Source organism: Leopardus geoffroyi, chromosome C1 (assembly GCF_018350155.1).
Source record: "Leopardus geoffroyi isolate Oge1 chromosome C1, O.geoffroyi_Oge1_pat1.0, whole genome shotgun sequence".
Taxonomy (NCBI): domain Eukaryota; kingdom Metazoa; phylum Chordata; class Mammalia; order Carnivora; family Felidae; genus Leopardus; species Leopardus geoffroyi.
This window is the reverse complement of record NC_059328.1, coordinates 12,720,849-12,734,772: the sequence shown is the minus strand read 5'-3', so window position 1 is coordinate 12,734,772 and position 13,924 is coordinate 12,720,849. Positions and strand designations below refer to the sequence as shown.

At 56.7% G+C, this 13,924-nt stretch overlaps 1 protein-coding gene across 1 annotated transcript in view; it reads right to left on the bottom strand.

Moving 5' to 3' along the window:
- Window positions 1-9,824, bottom strand: part of ACTL8 (actin like 8) — a 62,193-nt gene extending 52,369 nt beyond the window's left edge. Inside the window, exon 1 of the mRNA XM_045482395.1 lies at window positions 9,714-9,824. The gene's annotated coding sequence lies outside the window, so the exon portion shown is untranslated. The remainder of the gene's footprint in view (window positions 1-9,713) is intronic.
- Window positions 9,825-13,924: the final 4,100 nt, after the last annotated feature.

Below are 13,924 nucleotides of genomic sequence, written 5' to 3'. Positions count from 1 at the left end.
TATGGGCCTCCGCAAATTTTTTCCCCCAAGATTTCTAAATAAGCTGCTGACATTTAAATTTTGAAATATTTTGGAGCGCAAGTCAGCTCCCTGGCTTTTCTTAAAATAATCCAAGGACCCGGCAATCGCTGCCCCACGCCAGCAATAACCGGTCGGCCCCGAGCAGGAGCTGCCCCGATGGGCAGGGCAGCTGCCCGCCGGACCACACATCCCCAGCACCTCTGCTCTCCCACACCTGGCCCATTTCACACCTTTGTCTTTCCTGGCCGGTGGAGGGCCCCCCGTAGGCACTTGACTTTGCAACACCCCACCCTGAGGACCGGTCCCTCGCATGTTACCGGTAGAAACACTGAGGCCTATAGAGAAGAGGCATCTTGTCTAAAATGCGACAGTGAATTCGCGACAGGGCTGGTGTCCCGGTGTCCAGGGCAGGACTCGGCTCAGACCCGTCTAGAGGGAAAGTCTAGAGGTTGGGTTAGTATCTGTCAGCTACAAACGTGTCTGAAGTGAAAATTAGATTTTTTCTGCTGACTCCAGTTTTGACAGCTTTGTTCCAGCTCTTTGCAGGGGGAAGGGAGGGAGGAGAAAAAAAGGAGAAAGTCACCTCGGACCCGCCCCCAACCCGCCCCTGCACTGGCCACCCCTGCCCGCCCACAGCCATGCTCGATGGCGCCTAAGAATACGGAGGAAGAAACGTGACTGGGGCAAAGGGCCAGAGCAGGTCAGCAGGCTGCCCAACTTCACAGCTGATGAGTCTGTAACCCGGACAAGGAGAGACCGTTAGCCGAGCCTGGGATGGAACCCCTTCTCGGCTACTTGCTGGCTGTGTGACCTTGACCAAGTCACTTAACCTCTCTGAGCCCCTGTCTCTTCCTCTGTGTAGTAGGGGTAAATAGCAGTGCTATCGAATAGGACTGCTGTCAAGGTTACATAAGGCCATGACAAAGCGCTTAGCGGAGCGTAGGTATGTAGGAGGTGCTCCCCAAAGCACTCCTCCCCCCCACCGGCTTCCGCCCCAGCCGGATGCTGTCACCCTCCTAAGTCTGAACTCCCCAGACTGGGGCTCGGTTGCATGCTCAGCCTGCAGCTCCAGCAGCACTCCCCACTCCCTGCCAGTGACTCAGCGGCTGCTCCCACCCCCACGAAAGCCAGGAGGCCTCCCTGACTTTGCCTGAGCAGTGAGCCCCACTCAGAGCACCCCTCCCCCTCGCTCTCAAGACCACCCAGCCCTCAAAGCCCAGCCAGACCCAGCGTCGCCACAACCTCCCCCAGACCCGGGAACCTCTGTCCTCTCTGAACTCCACCCCACCATTCACTCGGAGGAATCCGGCCCCCTCCTCGAACATTACCCCCGGGATGGGCTCTGCCCTTAGCATCCTGAAGGCGAGGACAGCTCACCCATCTCTGAGATCCTTGCCGGGGACCCTGGGCCTCTGTTAGCAGCCAAGCACCTGTCTGTCCCCTCTTCTTTGGATACCGGCACCCCCAAATGCCCTTCCAGGGCTGACCGCGCCTCCAAAATGCACTCCCGGCGGGACTATTGATCATGAGGCCCTGAACACCAACTAGGACTGGTCACGTGGCCAAAGCCCGGTCCGTTAGAGGCCCTCTCCCCCCCCCCCCCCACCCCGGACCTAGAATTCCAGCCCGTAGAATCATTCCGAGCTGACTGGGGCCACCCATCCCAGTGGGGTCTCAGAAGGCTTGCGGTTCCTGGTCTTTGCAAACTAGTCCTTCGGCCAAGCCTCCGATTCTGCGAGCTGAGTGGTCACTTCCTTTCCTGCTCATGTCAGCCAGAGCCTAGTCCTGTGGTTTGCCCCAAAGAGAGCTCCCACCTGACTCTCTAAACCTCACCTCACACACACGTACGCACCTGCCTCCCAGAACCAGACTTGCTAGAGGGACTTTGGCACAGGCAGACACGCTGAGATTTTTCCCGCTTTCAGGGAAAGGCCAAGCTGCCAACCGCTTCAGTAACACAACTGAACTCCCCCCTGTATCGGCCAACGGAATCCAAGCGAGCCAGGCTCGTCTTCCCTCCCCACCTGTTTGAGCCCCCGCCCCCGCCCTGCATCTCCCCACTCAGCTTCCTGACATCACTTCCTACCACCCTTCTTGAAGGTCCTCAAACACACCTGGCACAGACCTACCACAGGGCCTTTGCACACACGGCTCCCTCTGCCTGGAATCTCTTCTGCGTGGTGTTCTCATGCTTCCTTCTAGTCTCTGCTTAGCCCGTCCCTGACCACACTGGCTAGTGTCCCCCTCCCAACACCCTGCATCTCCTTTCTACTCATTTTCCTCCATCGCTCTCCCAACCCGACTTCGTCATTTGTCTGGTTTTGTGATTTGTCTCCCCCCGCTGGAATGGAAGCTCAGGAATAGAATGGAAGCTTGTACAGGACTGAATCCCTAATACCTAGAACAATGCTTGGCATTAACAGGGACCCACAAACAAGGCTGGATGGATGGATGAATGAATGAATGAATCAATCAATGAATGAATTCACAAGTGAACCAATGAGCAAATGGATTGATGAGGAAGAAGGAGAAGGAGGAGAAGGAGAAGGAGAAGGAGGAGGAGAAGAAGGAAAAGAAAGAGGAGGAAAAGAAGAAGGAAAAGAAAGAGGAGGAAACACTACATGTTCAGGAATGCTGACTTTCTGCCATTTGCACAGCAGGAGAGACCGGGGGTTGGAGCTGGAGACTGCTTCGGCTCCAGTCTGGGCTCTATCACCTCCTGGCTCCCTGGCCCTCAGGTCAGCACCCCCTCTCTGGGCTTCAGGTCCTGCATCTGCAAATTGGGAAGCATAACCGTGATGGGCTGTGGGAGGTTAAATGCGTTCCCGCTTACAAGGCGAGGTGAGCGGCCCGGTGAGCCGTCAGGGCCCAAGGTCATGATTTTTGCGCTCGTTATCGCTCTTCTCTAACGCACTTGAGCCCAGGCGGTAGAATCGTCAGAACATCCTCTCTAACAGGGCGTCTGAGCAGAAGGCATGGGAGGCAGCGAGCGAACCCAGGAGCCCCGGGTTCCAGCCAGGCCCTGCCGCTCCCACGCTGCACGATTTCGGGGAACGCGGAACCCTCTGCCCGACTGAGTCAGGGCCACGCACCGCCCCCCCCCCTCCCCCCGGTTCACGGGGCTGCCACGAGGCTCCAGATTGGACCAGGGATATGAACACAGCCCCGAGGACACAGTGAATCAATGCATCCCACTCATTCATCATAATTGCATTGGAAGAGGCACCAGAGTCAAAAAGCCAGGGTTCAAAGGTGACGCCTCCGACACACGCCGCGAATCACCAGCTCCCTTTGGAGATGTCAGCAGCGCCTGCGAAGCCGCAATTACCAGGGCAGGGAGTGTTCCTGCTTCTCCCATTTCGGTCACAATACCATCTAAGAGCGGAGGGTTACGCGGGGGAAATTATAGTAATTACTCTGCGGGAGGGCTGGCTGCGTGAACTGCGGCTGATCTAAACCTGGGCTGAGCTCGACCTCCCTGGGAGCTGGGGGAGAGAGCAAGCCAGGGAACGTCTGCCTCACCCCAGGACCCCGGGCAATGATGCCGATGTCGCTTAATGAACTCACAACTGTCATCAGGCCACGCGGGCAGGAGAGCCTAGTGGCTGAGAACACAGGCGTCAGGTCGGGGCAGCTGGTCCACCACGAGCCAGACCTTATCATCCAGGGCAGTGGAGACAGCACGTTTACACAAGCTGTGAAGGCAGCAAAGATAATGGCGGGTGTGTAACTGGCCCGGGGCTCAGAGCACACCCCTCCGAGGAGGCGAAACCTGAACTGGAAGTGGAGGGGCAGCCATGAAGAGGGACTTCCCTGGGCCTCAGTTTCTTCATCTGCCAAATGGGTGTGATCCTCGTGCCTGTATCCCGGGGCCATCGGGAGCATCTGAGGAGTTAATGCACACAAGGCGTCCGGCACAGGGTCTGGTCCATAGCGCTCAAGCAGAGGTGGGGGCCAAAGGCAAGGAGGGGCTGTCCCGCCTTATGAAGTTCATTCCCACAAAAGTGGTGAGCCCCTCTTTCACACCAACCCCTGTCCTAGTCACTGGGAGACAGCGGTGACCTAAAGTGGTAAAAATCCCAGTCCCTGCGGACCAGGACCAGGACAGTAGGAAGTCACCTGCCATGCACTCTGCAGAGCCCCGGACTCACTGCCCTTTGCCTACTGCTTTTCACGGATGGGGAAGTGTCCAGCACCCCCAGTCGGCCCCCTCCTCCCACCGACCCTGGATCCCAACGGCACCCCTCCCACCTGCTCTCTGGCTGGAGCCCCCCCAGCTGCTGCACAGCTGTCCACTGAGAGTTATGAGTCCCCAGTTCCTAAATCTGGGTCTCAGCCGTGATCCCCTGGGGAGCTTGTGACAAAGTACAGATGCCCAGACCCCACCCCAGATGGCTAATTCTTTGGTCCGAGCAAGGCCAGGACTTCACTCGGATGCTTGGGAACCACGGGCAGAGCCCCCTCTCCATCACACTCGACCGTGAGCTCACCGAGGGCACAAATCTGCCTCCCCCACCAGGGGGTCTGGCACACAGTAGGTGTTCAGGGGAATATAAGTGCTTAGCAGAGTAAGTGAAGAAATAGTTGACCGGATCAAAGCCCCCCTTCCCCACCCCCAAGGCCACCAATGGCCCACTATGCTGCCACCAAGCAAGACACGGGGCCGACATGCTCAGAACCCGGCCACCTGGGATAAGTGGAAGAAGGGGGAGGAACCAGCGATCGGGGGCACAGAAATGCCTGCTTCTGAGCCTCAGTTCCTGTAAGTGGGATCACTGGCGCCATCTCCAGTAAGGAGCGGGGAATTCAAGACTCAGGGGACCGTGATCCTGAAAGGTGGACGCCCCTGAGACACCTCTCAGTGTCATCTGCGAAGGGTCCCCTCCGTCTCCCTGAACGACGGCCATCAGCGCCTGCTTGCCAACTCCCAGCAGTGGGACGCTGAGCACATCTGCTGGTCCACGGCTGGAAAGTTCTCACTTGGGAAGCCAGCCCTGCCCTTCGGCCCCACCGCACGAGGCTGGTCCTTGTGTCACCTGAAGACACGTCACAGAAGTAGTATCACGTAAGGTCGTGGTGAGGACTGGATAAACAAGGCACGCGGGTGCCGAGCCCAGAGCCGGCAAATCTTAAGGGCTCAAGGCCTTCTGCTGCATCGACCAGAGGCCACAGGAGGGGAGGGGAGGACGTGGGCAGGTCACAGGGCCTTGAAAGCTGGGGTACAGACAGTGGGTGTGTCCTCAGAACAGCCATGGAGGGCCTCCCGTCTCTCCAACCTTCTCTCGCGGCAGAGCGGTTGGCCAGACAAGCCACGAATAAATGACCAGGCCCCGGGACAGAGGGGCCCTCAGGGGACCCTCAGGAGGCTGAACCGCTGAAAGACAGAGGGACCTTCAGGAAGGAGGACCGCAGGGTCATCCCCAAGGCCTGCCCCACAGCTGCCCACCAAGGGGAAGGACCCGCCAGAGGCTCGTGCACACATCAAGGTACCGGGACTTCCGTGAGCCCTGCCGCGGGCCTGCGGAGCCTCTCTCAGCTGCGCCCATGTGGCTTTGTTTCCACCCACTGTCGTCTGGGTCTGGGGCACATCACCCAGAACCATGACGGGGAGTGTGGAGGACTCATGGCCTCATTTAACCCTGGTGACAGCACTGAGGTTACCATCCCCACTCAGCAATCAGGAAACTGAGGGCTCAGACTGACCATAGCTGGTGAGGCGCGGAGCTCCGTCCCAAACCCGGGTTCCCTGGGCGGGGGGTGGGGGGACCTCCCCAGCCCTCCACACACTCTCCAGCTGGTCAGCCCCAAGGCTCCCAGCCTCTCGTTCTTGGCAGGGGGGCGACGGTCGGGGTGGGGGGGAGAGACATTAAGGATCATTTTGCTCTAAGCCTTCTTGTGCCCAAGGCAGGCACGGGCACAAGCCCAGAAGTCCCAGGAACCCTCTCACAGAGAAGGGCTGTGGCTAACGAAGAACTGGGAAGAGGAAAATGTAACCAGCCCCTCACAACACTTCTCCACGCAGAGAAGCTGCGCTCCTCCTTTGGGGAGGAAAATCACCAGACTCTCCTCCCAGGCCGGAAGCAAGGGGTCCTGAGGGCGCCGGAGAGGGGCTGGGGTCCATCCGGGGTCCAGCAATGGGGAAGGGAGGACAGAGTGTGGCATCAGGGGGCCCCTCGAGCTCCCTGGGGCTCCCAATGCCCTGGCCAGGAGGAGATGGGGCGCACAGGACCCAATCTTCCCCCAAGTTTGAGATGGGAGAACTGGGGGGTGGGGGCATACGGATGTGACCGTGAGAGAATCAGGGATGCCATCTGCTCAAGGGGTCCTTCTGACGACCCCAGCACCCAAGCACCCCCTCCCCACCCACCTGCAGACATCACGAAACCCAGGCAGGGCTGAAACCACCAAAATTCCCGCCGTCCTGGAGCCCACAGGCACCTTTTCCCGGTGCGGGGAGTTCCAGAGACTCGGCTCACTCCAGCCCCAAAAGCCTCCCCTCCGCAGAGGTCTCGGCCCCAGAGACAGGAGCCTGAAGCAAGGTTCACACCTCCGGGCCCTTCTCCCAGCCTGACCAGAAGAGAAGAGCGAGGAGACAGCCACATGCTCGTTTCATTGTCGCCCGGACCCTATGACAAGCCCGTCTTATTATCCCCACTCACAGGGAGGGAAACTGAGTCCACACAAGGTCGGGGTCCTGCCCGGGTCACACAGCCAGAGGCATGGCCGGAAGCCAGATTGTCCCCTCTGCAGCTGATGGAGTGACCAAGTCATCAGGGAGGACCCAGGGGCTGGGGACGCGCAGGGAGATGACCTCCCTCGTGGGCACGACCAGGCCAGAGGCCTCAGCTTCTCATAAAACTCAGCTGCAAACCCGAACCCGCAGCTCTGCCGGCCCCGCCCTCCTACCTCAGCCCCAGGCCTGTGGTTCCAGAATCAGACACCAGGGGACCCCGGGCCCAGGGCAAACCACCGCTAATCAGTCACACTGGAACCCCCCGGCAGAGAGGAAGGAACCCAAGGAGAGTTCCCTGCCCAGAGCAGGGCCATGGCGGGAAGGACTGAACTCTGATGGCTCCTGGCCACAAATGTGGGCTTTTCTACAGTCAACTCCGAGGAATCAAAGTGTGGCCGGCCACGGGGGCCTAGGCATGTGCCTGTGGTTTTAAAGGGCCCGAGGGGCAGGGGGGGCTGGTTTGTGCTTGACGGACAGGTGGGCAGGGGAGGCAAGGAGGAACAGCCTGTCCATGAACAGACCCCTGGCCCTGTGTGCCTTCAAGCATTTGAGGGTTTGGACCCTGCGAACCCCTCTCTCCGGGGGTTCTCAGTTACATTTGAGCCCTTTCCAGCAAAACCACCCACTCCACTGGCCCCCGTGAAGCCTCCTGAGTCCCAGGTGCCCCCAAAGTACAATCTTGTGTTAGGCATCACAAGACAAAGAAGGGGGTGGACTTCTAAAACTCTTTCCCCCCAAGAAAGCAGGAGCACCTGAGCCAGGTGACCTCAGATGAGCCCCTCAGCACCCCAAACCCTCCTGCCCACAATGTCTCCTCCACGCCGCCCCCCCCCCCCCAGGTGCTGAGGGGTCAAAACAAGTCAAGCACTAGAGGAAAGCCATATATTAGTGGCAGAACGATGCTGGGCCCACATTCCCCAAAACCTCCCCGCCCAGTGTTCCTTTGGGATGGACACCTGCTAATTCATTGTCCCATTTTGAGGGCGAAGCTCGAGGCCCAGACCTTACGTGGAGTGGCCACACAGAGTCTGTGACAGCAACAACCCGGCCCCGAGAGACGCTGCTCTGTCCAGGAGCCTGGCTCAGGCCCCAGGGGGAAGAAGGAGGGCAGCAGGGAAAGCAGAAACGTGCATCCATTAAGCACCTGCAGTGTGCATCCATTAAGACCTGCCGGGCCTTTACTAGGCCCTCTGCATCTAGGGTCTTTCTAAACGCCACAACGACCCCCAAGATTCAAACACGGCGCCCCTCTGTTTCTTCCCTCTTCAGAGAAGGACCCACCCCCACCAGCCCAACCCCCTCCGGCCCAGACAGCGATGGGGGTCTGGCTCACTCTGATAAGGACATCTGCAACCTTATTTAAAAGTCACTACTGCACATAATTAGAGGCACTTACCCCCTCAGATCCATCCTTCTCCTCCGATTGCTTTTATAGCCAGTAATAACTCTCGAAAATTCCTCAACAGATGGAAATTTTATTTGACTAATCATGGCTGTCTGACTAGCTGGGGTGCAGCAGCTCAGGGTTCAGCCTGGCAGGATGCCAGCTGAGGTAGCTGTCAGGGGGCTGGGCAAAGAGCCCAGAACCCAAGGCCACCTTGAGGGTCCACTCCTCAGAGGGAAGGCACAGGAGGGCGTCAGAAAGCGCCAGGCACTGGGCAGCCATGGCAGCCGTGTCCCAGCTTTCCCAGGTCCCGACAGGGCACCAAGACCCTTTCCCACTCCTCTAAGCTCTTGGTCTCTAGACACGTGACGGTCGGTGCCAGGGAGATACGGGGACATCCCAGCGTAAGCGCCTAATAACAATGGTATGTTGGCTGCTGCCTACTGTGGACCTACTCCATGCCAGCCCCGTGCCAAGCACCTGTGCGCGTTATCCCATTCGGTCCCGCCAACATCCTATGGAGGCACGAGAACGTTCCCATTTCACAGATTCACAAATAGACGATGGAGCAGAGCCACGTGCACAGGGCACCAGGCTGGGCTGCCACCTGCATCTGGGGAGTTAAGAGTTGGTGCCTTTGCCCCCATTCACCCAAGGCCAAGAGATCCTTCTAGAACCCACGTCGAATTTTATCACTGATACAAAAAAAAAAAAAAAACAGACCCATGGGACACCTGGGTGGCTCAGTCAGTTGCGCGTCCCACTTCGGCTCAGGTTGTGATCTCATGGTTCGTGGGTTCACGCCCCACATTGGGCTTTGCGCTTTCAGCCTGGAGCCTCTCTGCCCCTCCCCCGCTCATTCTCTCTCCCTCTCGCTCTCTCAAAAATAAATAAACATTTTTAAGAATTTTTAAAAAACAGACCCACAAAACTCCCGGTGACCCCGCAGCACCCTGTAGGCAAAATGAGCATTTATCCACGGGATAAAAACATGTGCACAGAAAGGCTGGTGCATTTGAGAATACGCATAGCAAATTATTCAGAACAGCCCCAAATTGGAAATACCAACGTGAAAATGGATGGACAAACAATGACTTATAACACACAGCGTGAGTCACTTTGCAACCACTCAGGAGGGAGAATCCACCCAGTAATCTGAATGGGGAAAGTTCTGTATAAAGAATTATTGCCTAAACATTCTAGAAGACCAGACAAACAAGGGACTGGCTAGAAAGAATTAGAGAGAACTCTAGAGAGTAGTATCCAGGAAGAATCCCTCTAGGGCTGACACAGAACCCCTAAGAAGCAACAAATCCCCCCCAACCTGGGCTGAATAGAGCCCCCAAGGAGGCACTCGTTACCCCAGACTGAGAGGAGCCCCTCCCCCGGCCACAAGGCTGAGACAGAACCCCCCAAGGAAGTACACACACACACACACACACACACACACACACCCTCCAGGGCTGCCAGCCAGACTCTGCGGACCAGGACATGGCTGTGGCCCACCACATGGCAAGCACTTGGCCTGGTGCCATGCTGGTGGAACTTGCTAGAAATCCACCCCGGGGGACTCACCAGAAATCTGCCCTGGAGGATACCACAAAAGCCGCCGCTGGTGACACACCCCACGTCAAAACTGCCAAAACTGCCTCCAAAGCGGTGCCGGGGGGGGGGGCCGCGGGCCGTGCACTGCAGGAGCCAGGAGCTGGGGAGGCAGAAGCCCGGGAGCACCCAGAACCAGGAAGCAAGGCTCTGTGCAGCCGCATGGGCCCCCCAGCGCCCTCTACTGACCAGGCTGAGCTGGCTTGCAGGGAAGAAATTTAAAGGGCCCAGATCCATTTCCACCCGGCAGGCAAGAAGGATGGCTTCGGGGCAGCGCAGGCAATCATGGACACACAGCACGTTCCGTCCCCTTGACTACTGAGCTTCCGTAGGAACCCTGCTCACACCATTGAGCTCCTGACAACACAACTCTGCATTCCCACCCAAGGAGACACAGCTATCATTCTTAACACTTCTCATAAAATGAAACCAACGGCCCTAGAAGTCACCACTGACTGTATTTATTACTCCTCAAACCCCGTCACAGTTCCCCAGGATAGTCTGTCACCTAAAGACAAAATTGTAAAGTTAACTTCCCAAAACTCGCATATAAAATAAAAACGGAAAGGGGAGAGAATGGTGAGTCGCTAAGTCTGTCCATGTATTGTAATCATTCGTTCAGGAACCGGAGGAATGACCTTGGGGCGGGTCCACGAGCCACCTGGACCCCTGTGTGTTAGCCGCCACCTTCTATCACCTGACCACCAGAAGCCCCCACGTCGACCTCTGGGCCAGAGTGGCACCGTGGGTCCCCAAGAATCAGGGTTTATTCAGAACCAGTGCATAGCGATCCCTGACCCGTCTGTGTATGTCCTTTTCCCCAGTACACAGCCACCCTGGTAAGTGGCCCCAGGTCCCTTTGGGGGAGGTTTGGAGGAATATTTACAGTAAGTGCTTGCAGAAATGAGAAGGCTTCTTCCTCAAAGGGACCTGGCCTCCCAAGGGATTTTTCTGGGCTCGGGAATTGACTCAGGTATAGAAACTTGGAGGAGAGGCAGAGACTCTCCACCACGGCGGAGCATGCCAGGTTTTGGCTAACCAGACCCAGAGCTTTTTATGTTACGTATCTATCAAGCTGCCATTTATTTCATTCCCGGGGACACTGTGATCCACTAGCCACCACCAAAGGCGTTCCGATTGCCTGCACCTCCCTGCTGCCTTACGGTAGATGTGCCCACCTCGTCCTTGGCAGTGATGTCCTGCCCCTTGGTCTCCGCTATTCCAGGATGCCCTTATACCCGCTGCAACCAGGGGGCCAATCCCAGCGGAGGCAGCCTCTGAGGCCACACCCAGCCTACAAAAGAGAAGCCACGCAGCATTTCAAGGATGCTCCCCTCACTCGTGTATTTGTCAACGCCTCTGTCTCCCGCTCCCTCTCGTGGAACATTGTTGGAGGGGGTGCAGATCACACACAAAGTGCCCGGTCCAGCAATCCTGTCTCCCCATGCCTTTGGATTCCCTCTTCCGATCGCGACACTGCAGCGTCATTAACTGTAGGCCACCGTCAGGTCCAGATCTCAGCCGACCAACCAAGTAAGCTGTTTCCACCACCTCTAGCACACATGCTAATAATCAAACCCAGAATCTCCAGTGAGTGCGTGCGTGACAATTCACCAACCCAGTGTTATCACCTGCCCTCTTCGGTCTAAAACCCTTGGAATCCACTCCTACATGGGTTCCCCAGAATTCTGCTGATATGTGTTAACAAAGTCTTGCAATTCTTTGGGTGTCCTAGCATCCCTGCCACGATGCTGAGATCTGGCCCTAGTTAGAGTCTAGTGACAACAGTAAGCAGTCTTTGTAAGCCTTGAGGAAAATGGGCATTCCCTCTCAAGGTATCTGTCCCCACCAAGGGTATTACAGGGTGTTTGTTTGTTTGAGAAAAAGACAGAGAGAGAGAGAGAGAGAGAGAGAGACTGTGTCTGCACCCAAGCAGGGAAGGGGCAGAGAAAGAGAGGAGAGAGAGAATCTTTTTTTTTTATTTTTTTAATGTTTTATGTATTTATTTTTGAGACAGAGAGAGACAGAGCATGAGCAGGGGAGGGGCAGAGACAGAGGGAGACACAGAATCCAAAGCAGGCTCCAGGCTCCAAGCTGTCAGCACAGAGCCCGATGCGGGGCTCGAACTCACGGACTGTGAGATCATGACCTGAGCTGAAGTGGAACGCTCAACCAACTGAGCCACCCAGGCGCCCCGAGGACAGAGAGAATCTTAAGCAGACTTCATGTCCAGCATGGAGCCCCACACGGGGTTCGATCTCATGACTGCGAGCTCATGACCCGAGCTGAAATCAAGAGTCGGACACTCAGCCACCTGAGCCACCCAGGCATCTTGTCACAGGGTTTTTAAACAGAGGGGAAATAGCCTCAGACACAGGAGGGAAAGCCACCACCACCTACAAGGGAGGCTCAGAGCCACTGGGGTTTAAGATCGTCTGTTTCATCTGGGCCCATCAGATAGATGTCCCCATTCCATGTTTCAGAACCCCTTTCCTTCCCCATCAATGCCCTAATTTTCACATGAGCAATTGTCAAGATGTGAATTCAATTGTGGTTGTAATTCAGCAACTGACACAATTAAATTTTCTGTTTGATTTTCAGCAATACCAGCCCTGCAGCTGCAAAATAATAATAATGATGATAATAATAATAATAATAATAATAGCAGCTTCTCGAAAGGCTGTCATGAAGGCTTTCCAGTTCTCAGACCGTGACTTGAGCTGAGCCAATGGACCTGAGCTTCTCATCTTCTCTCTGTAAGCTCAAGAGCCCTCAAAAGAATCAATCCCACACCCCCACGGTCCTTATACTCGTCACCACTGCCATTAACGGCGAAGCACAGCATCACTCTGGCTCCCAAGGGACGTGCCTCGGTGGCACTTCATCTCAATCAACCACGGGTGATAGCTTGGTTAATTGCAGGGCCACTTCATGCCCTGGGTTACTAGCACCCCAGTTCCCACTGGCTCAGCACCACGTTCAAGCCCATGAGAAAACCAGTCTGGAAATCTCGTCTCTGCAGACCCACCCTCCCCCCGCCCCCCGTATCACTGCTGACACCAATTCTATACTGGTTTGGGTCTGATCAGGAAAAAGAAACCACACAGTAATTCCAACAGGGAAAGTTCCATATGAAGAATTATTCACTTCTAACAGGGGACCGAATGAACGGAGCATTGGCTAATAAAGAATAAAGAGAATTATAATTAATGTAAGGTTAGAAGCTAAAGGAATAGCCACGACCCAAAGAGCTGAGACAGAGCCCCCGAGGAAGAGACCCCACCTGGGGCAGAGACGGAGCCCCTAAGAATGCCACCCCCCCCAGGAACACCCCCTGAGGGGCTTTGGTGAGAGCCTGGAGGATGAGTTTCCCCACCCCACAAAGGTGAAATAAAGTTCCCAAGGCCTGGGGTAGAGTTCCCAAGAAAGAACGCACCCCCCCCCCATGCAGGGGCTGAGACAGAGCCCCAAAAAGGAGCTTCCTCAGAAGAGATTCCCCCACATCAGGCTGAGGGAGAACCCACAAGGAGGATCCCCTACCCTGGGGTGACGTAGAGGCCCCAAGAGGAGCCCCCACCCTGGGATGATATTGAACACAGAGCCTCCCCAAAAAGAAACCCCCACCAGGCTGAGCTAGAACCTGAGCTCCCCCCAGAGCTGAGGAAAAGCCCCCAAGGAAGAGCCCCCACCCCCACCCAGGACTGATGATAGAGAGCCTCAAGGAGAACCCTAAGGCTGATACAGAGCCCCCAAAAAGAGACCCCCCCATGAGGCTGAGATAGCTGCCCCCCCGCAAAGAGAAACTCACACCCCAGGCTGAGATAAGGCCCCCAAGGAAGAGTCCCCTCCTAAGGCTGAAAAATCTCCCCAAGGAAAAGCCCCTGAGCTGAGGAAGTGTCCCCTAAAACACACACACCCCCTCCAGGGCTGCCAGCCAGACTCTGCGGACCAGGACATGGCTGTGGCCCACCACATGGCAAGCACTTGGCCTGGTGCCATGCTGGTGGAACTTGCTGGAAATCCACCCCGGGGGACTCACCAGAAATCTGCCCTGGAGGATACCACAAAAGCCGCCGCTGGTGACACACCCCACGTCAAAACTGCCAAAACTGCCTCCAAAGCGGTGCCGGGGGGGGCCGCGGGCCGTGCACCGCAGGAGCCAGGAGCTGGGGAGGCAGAAGCCC